Raw genomic sequence first — 11739 nt, 5'->3', positions numbered from 1 at the left:
TCATCCTAGCCCAGCTTTCTGGAGGAAATCCTAATACAGAGGGAACCTACCCATCCTAGTACAGCTTCCTGGAGGAAATCCTAAGTACAGAGGGCACCTACCCATCCTAGCCCAGCTTCCTGGAGGGAATCCTAATACAGAGGGCACCTACCCAACCTAGCCCAGCTTCCTGGAGGGAATTACGACCACATTGTGTTCTGAAAGTTAAGCAAGAGCCTGGGTGAGCGGGTTACAAATGAACAAATTCGAGCACATGCTGATGTTCACCATTGGCCAGTTTCCTTTGCTGGTTGCTCTGTGTGATAGCAGAAGGTCCAAGAGTGATGCTCCTGAACCGAAAGATGAAGTCATGAAGGTCGGTTAACCGGACTCTGTATGGCGGTCACTTGCACTGACGCTGGTTCCCTCATCCCAGCCGTACCTGTAGAAGCACTCCACAGAACTGGGAAAAGGAAAATGGATGGGATGGCAAGAATATGTCAGCATTTGAGAGTAAACAACCCACAACTTACGCCCCCATTGACAGCGTCAGCTACGTAGTCTCTTAGGGGAAAGACAGCGCGGTGAGAGAAGTCCCCAGGCGGCGCTTGCCTGGCCCATCGGTGTAGGTCTCCGCGCGCTTGTGGTCCAGCAGAGCCAGCGGGACCAGGGCAAACAGAGGAAAGGCAGTGCTGGGAGGGGCCTGCGGGAAGCCTTGTTTTGAACATACTCTAAATTATCACATGTCAGGAAATTCTGGCTAGCTGGCATCTCTCAAAAGCCCAGTTTCTCAAACTTAAGCAATGGACAGGCCCCTTTAAAGAGAAATAAATTATTCTAAGCATGTATTTTTAGGTTCCAGTTTGAGAAACACTGACCTGAGAAACTGAAAATATATTCAGGGAAAAAGGGCGCATTTACATTGCAAATGATCTCTTCCAAAGTGATTCATCTTCATAACTGCTAAAAGAAATTCTGTTGGGTTAGCGCTGAAACAGAAACACAATTTTTTTTTAAAAAAGCATCTTTTTGCAAGCAGTCTGAGCGTTCTAATTTAAGAATGTCTGAGATAGGAGCTCTATTTATAAGACTTGAAATAAGTTATCCTAAGTGAAGGCGTGCTAAGAGAAGAGAGTTGAAGCTTGGTTCAAGAACAAAGGGGTTTCATGAAGAGAGAGGCGTGGTTTTGAGGGGAGTACAAGTTTCTCATTCAAACTTCCTAACTTCCACTGACTCGTGACCCACTCCCACGGAGAAGGATCTGCTATAAGGAGTGAGTAAAACTAAACCTGTTGGATCACCTAATTCTTCATAAGACAGATGGCACGCAAGGCAGGGATTCTCTGTGACTTAATAAGGAAGTATAACATCATGGGGGTGGGAGGGAGGTGGCAGCATTTCCTGTCCTCAGCATGTAACAAGAAGAGCAACACAGAGCACAGGGCCCAGAGCAAAGGAACAGTGTATGAGCGGAACCTGCAGACAGTAGGTCCATGCCCAACATCTAGATGAGAAGACCACATGTTGAGGCGCTCACAGGGGGCCCATGTTAAGATAGCATAGAGCTTGATGGCAGTGACCTGAGACCCGTCATTTTGCACAACAGAGAAGAGGAAACCATAGCACCCAGGAGAGGTTTTCCCTTGCCCCCTGGGACTCAGAAGGGGAAGATTTCTAGATAGGGCTCCACTTCCATAATGAAGCCAGTAGAACACTAGTTTGTGTTCCCTTTCAGACCTTCATCCCTCACATGACCACGCTGCAGTGGCTGTGTTAGTTTCCCAGAGCTGTGGAAACAAAGCAGGTGACCGGAAACAACAGATGTGCTGTCTCCCCTTTATGGAGGCAATAATCCGAATTCAGAGTGTTGGCAGGGCCACGCTCTCCGCAAAGGCTCTAGGGAAAGATCTGTCTTGTCTTTCTCCACTTTTGGTAGCCCCAGGTATTCCCTGGCTTGTAGCTGTAGCATAACTTCATTGCCCCATGGCCATTTTCCTTCTATCTGTATCTCTGTGTCTTTTCTCCTCTTTCACAGGATGCGGGGCAGATTGCTTTAGGACCTACCCTACTCCAGTATGACCTCATGCTAACTTAGCTGATAACAGACCCAACTCCAAACAAAGCCACATTTACAGGTACCAGAGTTAGGACTTCAACATAAATTTGGGGGGAACATAATTTAATCCATAACTGTAGCCTAGGGAAACCTGGGTAATACAAGTAATTTTATCCCTTAAAGGAGATAAAAGGAGCTCTACAAAATGCCCCTGAGTGGCACAAATGGTTTGCTCTTGGCTGATAACCAAAATGTTGGCAGTCTGAATCCACCCAGTGGTGCCTTGGAAGAAAGGTCTGATGATCTGCTTCCATAAGATTGCAGCCAAGAAAACCCTACGGATGCAATCCTACTCTGCAACACAAGTGGTCACCATGAGTCAAAACTGACTCAACAGCAACAGGTTTGATTTTATATATATATCATATATTATATATATATTATATATATATATATATATATGATAGTAAGACATTTATAATAGTTACAATTTATTGAGTACCCATTTTTGATAAAGATATTGTATCAAATGCCTTATGTACATATTGTTAGAACCTTTTCAGTGTCAATGACAGAAAACTCAACTGAAAGTGGCTTAAACATAAACGGAATTCACATCAATGTATGGCACTGAAAAGATCATGATAGGCCTAGATTCAGTAGTGTTTAATCAGGGTTAAAATTACATAATTAGGTTTATTCTCAGCTTCAGATGCTGTCTTCTCCTCTGGTGGCTCCATCATCAACCTCAAAATGGCAGCCTTCACCCATTACAGATACACATCATTCTTACTACCAGCAAGCCCACTTACATGGACTGCCTCTTCCTTACTGTATGAACGAAGGCTCCAAGATAAGCCCTCACCTGCCTCTTCGGTTCGACATAAATCACGGAACCATCCCAGGGGATTGCTTCACCACCACACCGGAGGATTCAGCTCCATCCATGCCAAATAGACTGGGAACTGGGCAAAGGCACACTGAGAAAAAAGTAGTGTACTAAGGCTAGAAGTAGAATGAATAGACGCTTGGCAGGCAAAACAGCAACTGTTTACTACATACACGTTATTTTACATCTTCAGAATAACTCTGCAGAAAAAAAGAGTCTTCCTTTTTACAAACGGAAAGACTGAATTTTATGGATGTTGAAGATGATTACCTGGTTCATACAGCTTTTAATAACAGTCAGTGATCAAAGCCAAGTCTTGTGACACAAAATTCCGTACATTTTCACTATAATGCTTCCTCTTATTTCAGACCTGGAATAATCCTTGTGATTCAGGTGAGGTTAACACAGGTCTTATTACTCCAGACAATCCTTCCTGATGGTGTCATCTCTGATCCAAATATCATATTGGGAGTATCTTCCAGTTGTTCCTGCTCCAATGCTTTTTTTTTCTCTCTCTTTTCGGCTGAATGCTGTTTGGTGGCTGAGGTGACTATCAGTTTTTAACTTGGTATCTGAGAAATACGACATTTCATCAATCTTTGTGATAGTCTAAAAATAGGATCAACTACACACACATACACACACACATACACAGTCAAAGACCTCAGGTATTTACCTCAGTTCAGAAAACAAACGGAGTTGAGAACTGACTGCTTTGACGGCACAGTGGGGAATTCATACTTTGAATTTCCGCTTGGAAACAGCAGCAAGATTTTCTCATCTTTTCCTCAAAGTTCACAGGCAAAAGGAGGATTTGAAGCCTTCAGTCCAAGTTCAGAATCATTTTTGAGCCATCTTTTCCACTGTCTATGATGACAAAGAAAAGAAGGATTAGCTTCCGTCCTGTGAGAAATTAGAAGACTCAGCTGCTTGGACCAAATCATTCCCATATACTTCAGCTTCTCTCTCAGCAGTGATCAACAGCTGGACCAAAAGACCATACGCAATAAGGAGATGCATGCAGACAGGCACTGCCAACAGTCTTAGATAGTCTAGTCCAATTGGTAAGACGGATCTTGTGATGACAGGCACATTGTATGAATTAAATGTTCCATGTCTTCAAACTAAGATACTCCAACTAACATTTTTAATTCCCATGCTACACAACCTTCTGAATATGATCTGTACAATACAGTTTTGTTAATAGTTTATAAATATAATTGATAACCTTGCTCTATTGCCCTTGACTTTTAACTACTTTGGAGGTTTTATTTTTTTATTGTTGTTGTTTTGTCATCGTTGTTTTTGACGAGACACAAAATATTACTCAATTCAACCAAAAAAAAAGGTGTCTACTAAACTAGAATTTAGGAGACAGGAGATCCTCATCCTGCTTCGGTCACTAACTGCTGTGAGACCTCAGGTTGAGCTGTTTTCTATTTATACAACAGACTGAAGGTTCAGTTAGTCCTGCAATTCAATAAATTCACATCCATTCAGTCAGATACTTGGAGAATTGGGAAGGTAAGAGGGTTTGTACCGGTGTTATATTGTTCATGGATGTCTGTAGTGGGCTGGATGGTGATCTCCCAAAAAATATGCCCACCCTGAACCTATGAATGTGGCTGCGATGGTTAATGTTATGTCTCCACTTGGCTAGGCCATGATTCTCAGTATTATGCAGTCATCCTCCATTTTGTGATCTGATGTAAGGGGTGTTTCCTTGGGGGTGTGGCCTGCATCCAATATATATGGATGTTCTGGCAAGGCTCTCTGTCTCTCAATCCTGTATCCAACTCATCATCTGACATTCTGTTCTTGAGATGTGAACCAGAAGCCTGTCATCTGATCTGCTGATTCTGGGTTTGTCGGCCCCTGCAAACATGTGAGTCGGGAGAAGCCTCCAGCCTGATGCCTGACCCATGAATCTGGGACTTGCCAGCCTCCACAACTGCATGAGCCATTTCCTTGAAATAAATCTCCCTATATATATTTGTATATATATACACTTCACTGGTTTTGCCTCTCTAGAGAATCTAGCCTAAGACAGTGACCTTACTTGGAAATAAGATCTCTGCAGATGTAATTAAATGAAGAAATATTGAGATGAGATCATCCTGGATTGAGGGTAAGCCCGAAATCCAGTGTTGGTGTCCTTATAAGAAAAAGGTACAAGGAAATTTGAGACAGAGACACCCAGAGGAGAAAGCTGGGTGAAGATTGAGGCAGAGATTGGAGTGATGTAGCTATAAGCCAAGGAACACTGAGGGTAGCTGGAATCACCAGACGCTAGGAGAGCGTCTAGAGCATCTCAGAGCTTCTAGAAGGACCCAACTCTGCCAACACCTTGATTTTGGACTTCTGAACTCTGGAACTGTGAGAGGATAAATTTTTTTTGTTTTAAGCTGCTCAGTTTGTGGTAGTCGCTTATGATAGCACTAGGAAATGAATACAGTATCCTTTCAGATACAAACTCGTTCAAATTACTTCAGATATGAAGGCTGTTATTTTTATAGTATTTCTTTGTAAGTAGTAGTTTTAAACTTGTTACAGTTAACATTTCGTTTATTGCTATTTACACTTCCTTAAATAGAGGAAAGACGGTTCACTACCTTAGCAGTTCTGGTTCAGGTGATGTATAATTTGCACAAACAACTCTCTCAATAATGTGAATCTTGCAACGTAACTATATGGTGTATTTTTGTCATAATTCCTAACGTATTTTCAAATAGATTAAGTCTGAGAATCAAATTTTCCAATATACTTGTGTTCTGTTTCTTTATATAATAGATACTAATTTAGTCAGAAGGAGCCCTGGAGGCACAGCAGTTAAGTGCTCAACTGCTAACCTGAAGTTTGGCAGTTTGAACCTACCCAGCAGCTCTCTAGAGAAAGACCTGGCTGTCTGTTTTTGTAATGATTACAGCCAAGAGGACCCTAGAGGGCAGTTCCACTCTGTTACATGTCTCTGTGAGTGAGAATCAACCAGGTGGCACAACGACAACAATTTAGTCAAGTGCATACAAAACGAGTTTAAGGAAACGTAATAAAAACTGGTTTCTTGTATACAGCTTCACCGTCTCTGCCAGTGCCTAATATCCGAAGCAGGTAAGGGTCGATGAGAAGAAGGGTTGTGGTTGTTAGTTGGCTTGGAGTTGGTTCAGACTCATGGTGATCTTATGTATAACAGAATGAAGCGTTGTCCAGTCCTGACTGTAGGTATGTTTAAGTCCATTGTTGTGCTATTGCATCAATTCATCACATTGAGTGTTTCTCTCAGGCTACGAAATTGTTCCTATTTGCAAAGCTGCTACATCAAAGGTATTTTTTGTAGGAATATATGAAATATCAAAGTTTCTTTATTGTACATTTGAACGTCCAAGTAGTAAATCTAAACATGTATTAGTTTGCCAAAGAAACCAGAAAGTGAACATTTGCAGAAAAATTCAACATTTAATGAACAACACTGTAGGCAACATGCTGTGGATAGCGATAAATTTAAAAAAAAACTTCCTAATGACAAACTCAAAATCAAAGCTAACATAATTACTCTATTACAGCATTTTTTCACAGTCAGACAAGTATAAAACCAACCATCAAACGATGTAATCAAGCCATATCAGATATGCGAAACCCCCATCATGAGAAATCCCATTAGATGGAGCAAAAAGTGTGCCTGCACCAGTGTAAATGGTAGAAAAATATTATGAGGTTGGACGTAGGAATCTGAACTTAATACTTATTATTCTGAGTTAAGTCAAATAAGCTACAAATGATGAGTCTTCTCTGTTCGTTTGTTTGTTACTAAATACAGTATAACCTGTGACAGTCAGAACCTGTGTAAGAAGGAAAACTGTCAGAAGGAAAACTCAAATATTTTCTGCTAAAATGAGCTCTACAAAAGTTGTAAGACTGCACCCTATCAAATGTGGAAAACTTTCAAGACCCAGAAAAACAAGGCAGTCCCATCATGTTCTGGCTCTCACAGGCTTCACTGTAACTTGTAATAGTGATTATCCAGTCCAATTTGGACAAACAACTCTCTCGATAATGTGAATCTTGCAACATAATTATATGGCATATTTTTGTCATAATTCTTAATGCATTCTCAAACAGTCAGGCAATACCCTAAATCTTACATGGCCAATCCCTTCAGTAATTTTTAGGAGATTTCCCTTTTGATTCTTTGTCAACTAGAAATGCTAAGAAAAAACTAATGCATAAAAATACCTTAAAATTATATCCACAATACTTACGAAAAATAATTATTCTACAATAAATTGAATATTCAATTTTGGATTCTATGCCAGTATCTTCTCTGTTGTTACTGTTAGGTGCTGTTGAGTTGGTTCTGATTCATAGTGACCCTATGTACAACAGAACTAAACACTGCCCGGTCCTGCTCCATCTTCATAATCTTTGTTATGCTTGAGCCCATTGTTGCAGCCACTGTGTCAATCCATCTCCTCGAAGGTCTTCCTCTTTTTCTCTGACCATCTACTTTACTAAGCATGATGTCTTTCTCCAGGGATTGGTCCCTCCTGATAATACGTCCAAAGTATGTGAGACGAAGTCTCACTATCCTCCCTTCCAAGGAGCATTCTGGCTGTACTTCTTCCAAGACAGACTTGTTCATTCTTCTGGCAGTCCAGAAGAATATACATTCAGTATTCTTCATCGACACCACAATTCAAAGGCATCGATTCTTATTCAGTCTTCCTTATTCATTGTCCAGCTTTCACATGCATATGAGGCTACTGAAAATACTATGGCTTGAGTTGGGTGTACATTAGTACCCAAAGTGACATCTTTGTTTTTTAACACTTTAAAGAGGTCTTCTGCAGCAGATGTGCTCAGTGCAATACATCCTTTGATTTCTTGACTCCTGCTTCTATGGGTGTTGATTGTGGATCCAAGTAAAATGAAATCCTTGACAACTTCAATCTTTTCTCTGTTTATCATGATGTTTATTATTGGTCTGGTTGTGAGGATTTTTGTTTTCTTTATGTTGAGGTGTAATCCATACTGAAGGCTGTAGTCTTTAATTGTCATCAGTAAATGCTTCAAGTCCTTTTCACTTTCAGCAAGCAAGGTTGTGTCATCTGCAGAATCAATTATGACGAAGCCTCCTTTTAGAACTTGTTAGAGAGACAGAAGAGCATCTTCTCTAACAAGCTCTAAAAAGAGGGCTTTGTCATAATTTTTTCCAGATCTCTGTAAATATGGGATCATTATCAGAATTCACTATGTATATGTACTTTGGAAAAATGTTAAATGCTTGTCTTAGTTATCGAGTGCCGCTATAACAAAAATTTCACAAGGGGATGGCTTTAACAAACAAAAGTTTATTCTCTCAGAGTCTAGGAGGCTAGAAGCCTGAATTCAGGGAGCCAGCTCCAGAGGAAGGCTCTCAGTCAGCTCTGGGGGAAGGTTCTTGTCATCAATCTTCCCCTGGTCTAGGAGTTTCTCAGTGCAGGGACCCCAGAGGGCACTCAGCTCTCTCGCCTCTATGGCTTGGCAAGCCTAGCTCCACCAATAAGTGTCTGGAGGCACTCCACTCCTCCAGGGAACCTCCTGCCCAAAGGCACTCAGCTCTCTTGCTCTGTGGGTCAGCTCTTGCACCTTCTTGAGCCAGTCTCCCGGTTCTGCTGCAGCCGCTTCTCTGCCGCTGCTTCTCAACATCTGCACCATCTCCCATCTCCAGTGTTACAGTTTTCCTCACTTCCTTCTGAGCCCTCACCGGAATTGTCTTTGAGGTCCGTAATTCCATCGAGGCAATCTAGGCTTTACTATTAGGCACCTTAAAACTCTTTCAGCCTCTATCCATTTGCAGCTTCAAAACCACTTCCACAGTTTAGGTATCTGTTAGAGGAGCAGCCCACTCTCCTGGTACCAAAGTCTTAGTTATTTAGTGCTGCTATAACAGAAATACCTCAGGTTGATGGCTTTAACAAACAGAAATGTATTCTCTCACTTTTTAGGAGGCTAGAAGTCTGAATTGAGGGCTGCAGCTCCAAGGGAAGGCTCTCTCTCTCTTGTTGGCTCTGGTGGAAGGTCCTTGTCATCAGTCTCCCCGTGGTCTAGGAACTTCTCAGCACAGGGACCCAGGGTCCAAAGGACACGCTCTGCTCCTGGCTCTTGTTGCGTGGTGGTAGGAGGTCCCTCTCCTCTCTGCTTGCTTCTCTCTTTTATATCTTAAAATAGATTGACTCAAGATACAGCTTAATCCTATAGATCAGGTCCTGCCTCATTAACATAACTGTCTCTAATCCTGCCTCATTTACATCACAGAGGTTAAGATTTACAGGGACACAGGATAATTCTATCACATCACAAAATGGAGGACAACCACACAATACTGGGAATCGTGGCCTAGCCAAGTTGACACAGCTTTGGGAGACACAGTTCAGTCTATAATATAGTCAAATCTTGGTTCCACCAAATTTAGATTTAGATCTTGAACAAGTTGCTCAGCTCCATTTTTTCCACATCTGTAAGTCACAGCTGATTCCTCCTATTAGGGCTGGCTTTATGAACGTGTGACCCGTGCAGTCACACAAGGCCTAGCTCTGAGAAGGACCTGCACTTGAAATCCTTAAAATATTTTTTAACAATGAGTCCCTCATTTTCATTTTGTACTAGCCCTACAAATTATGTAGCCAGTCTGCTTGTGGAGACTAAAAAAAAAGAAAAGGGGGGGACAATGCTGACAAGTATTTAACGCAAGGCACTTAGCACAATGCTTAACGCATAGTATATGTTAAGTAAATCATTATTATTAATAATAATTACTATTATTATGTTGGACAATTCCCAGGTGACTCTCTGGGGTCAGGGAGAAAAATCAAATTGAGTTGGAAGCTACTGGTGAGGTGTCATGTAATGTCACATAGATTTCCTTCCCTAATGAAATTGTGAGGGCTGTGAACACTTCCTATAAAATAAAAAAAAAAAAGCTATTTATTGGCAGAATTGGGTAACACGATTAAGATTTTACAAGGCTCAGCAGAGAAGGTATTATGTGAAGCACTCCAAAAACAGCATTGAGTATCACTGCGCTGTGCCGAGCAGCAGCTCTCAACTTTTTTTAACCTCAGTCCACCATAGGAATTGCATTTCATACAGTGACCCTGAACACACAAAATAACATTTCACAAAACAATACTTACTCTTACCACATGGAATGCAACCTGTTTTCAAGGTTGGTGAAGATGCAGTAATCTGATTCCACTACCCACTATTATGTTGCTCCTTGCAGCTTGAACCCTGCTTAAGGGAACTGCATAAATTTGACGCCGTAGAAGCCTCTGCAAAACAACAGCGACTTGCCAACAGTGTCCAACAGAGCCACGCTGGAAAGTCATTGCCTGGGATTTACCACCATGGTCACTGCCACCTCGGGCAGCAGCTGGCTACCGACATTCTAACTCTCATTGCAGACTCAGTTGTGGTGTCCCAGGGAGGGACGAGAAGAGGTTCCCACTGCTAACGTGCTACCCAAGAAAGGAGACAATTGTTTGCAACGCCTGAGTGTTATTCTGTAGTTTAATTTGCCAGCATTTTGGGTTTGCCTTCATCTGAAAACATGGTAGAATTGCACTTTGCCAGTCATTTGACGTTGGGCTTGGCCAGGTGACTTGCTTTAGCCAAGGAAATGTCAATGGAAACCAGGCGTGTCAGTTCTAGGTGACAACCTTCAAGAGTTGATGCACAGTTGACCATGTGACATAGCTCCTGCCATGGTGACCCACCACGTTGCAGGTGTGAAAATCTCCATGAGCAGGGTCCCTGAGTAAGGAACATGGGTGGGAAATAACCTTTCCTTGTTTTGCGACACTGCAATTTTGGAGTTATATGTAACCACAGCATAACCCACACTATCCAGAATAATAACCACCACAGCCATGAGGTGAGAAGCGCTGTCTCCAGGTGAACACTGGGGGGCGCTGTGGGCAAGAAGGACTCTGGAGGTCACCCATCTTGGACCAAAAGGCGGATCTGTGACCACATAACTCGGTAACTTGCTTACAACATACCCATAGTATGAGTTTTAAGGAACCAAGTAACTTAGAGAGAACACATTTATAAAAGGAATCATAGAAATATAATTTTGTATAGTAATTTTAGCCCAATTAATAGTCACAATTTCATTTTACCTGCGGATAATTCTGGTAAAAGTCTGCTTTCACAAAATATTGAGTTACCAGTATTTCCTTTCTTTTATATCGTCCCACAAGAGAAAGAAACGTGCATTAAGAGCAACTATCTGTTTTGATTCAGAAAAACAGAATAAAGCCATACTTTCTTCCTAGGTTCTAAAGGTTGATTATACATAATCCTGCTTAAAATAAGCCGGAATCCTTTGAGATGGGAACATGAAATATCTCTCTTAAGCATCCGCTTACCCAAAATGCCTTGAGATACTTAATTTGGTTTAAATTTCATCAGAGAAAGAGTTCTTTCTCAAAGACTCATTTCAATAACTAAATAAAGGAGAAAAGCTGTATTTCTTAATATGTAAACAGCAAAATTTTACTGCATGCCTTTCCTTCCCACACACCCAATCGACGTCAAAATAAACAGAATATTGGGTGTTCATTATTGAAGCCCATTGCGCTGTTAAAAAGAACAAAGTAAGTTTCTCACTCAATCTCGTTGGACAGAGTTGCGTATGTTAAAAATAACACAGATAATTCAAGCACAATGCTCAGCGGATGAAAAGTCTAAACCCTGCAGAAAAGTCCCCCTGCCCCAGGGTCTGACAGCGACACAGCCTTAACATGTAGAGCAAGAGCGTCACCTAGTGGCTATATAT

The 11739-nt window shown here is 41.5% G+C and overlaps 1 long non-coding RNA gene across 1 annotated transcript in view; it reads right to left on the bottom strand.

Annotated features, from left to right (window-relative positions):
• Positions 1 to 3431: 3431 nt before the first annotated feature.
• Positions 3432 to 11739, bottom strand: part of LOC111819983 (uncharacterized) — an 11361-nt gene continuing 3053 nt past the window's right edge. Inside the window, exons 2-3 of the long non-coding RNA XR_002823554.1 lie at positions 3601 to 3791; positions 3432 to 3496 (exon numbers count right to left, since the gene is read on the bottom strand). This is a non-coding gene — a long non-coding RNA (uncharacterized LOC111819983). The remainder of the gene's footprint in view (positions 3497 to 3600; positions 3792 to 11739) is intronic.

Source organism: Trichechus manatus, unplaced genomic scaffold, assembly GCF_000243295.1.
Source record: "Trichechus manatus latirostris isolate Lorelei unplaced genomic scaffold, TriManLat1.0 scaffold00023, whole genome shotgun sequence".
Lineage (NCBI taxonomy): Eukaryota > Metazoa > Chordata > Mammalia > Sirenia > Trichechidae > Trichechus > Trichechus manatus.
Note: the sequence above shows the minus strand (reverse complement) of the source record. Positions and strands in the feature narration are given on the sequence as shown.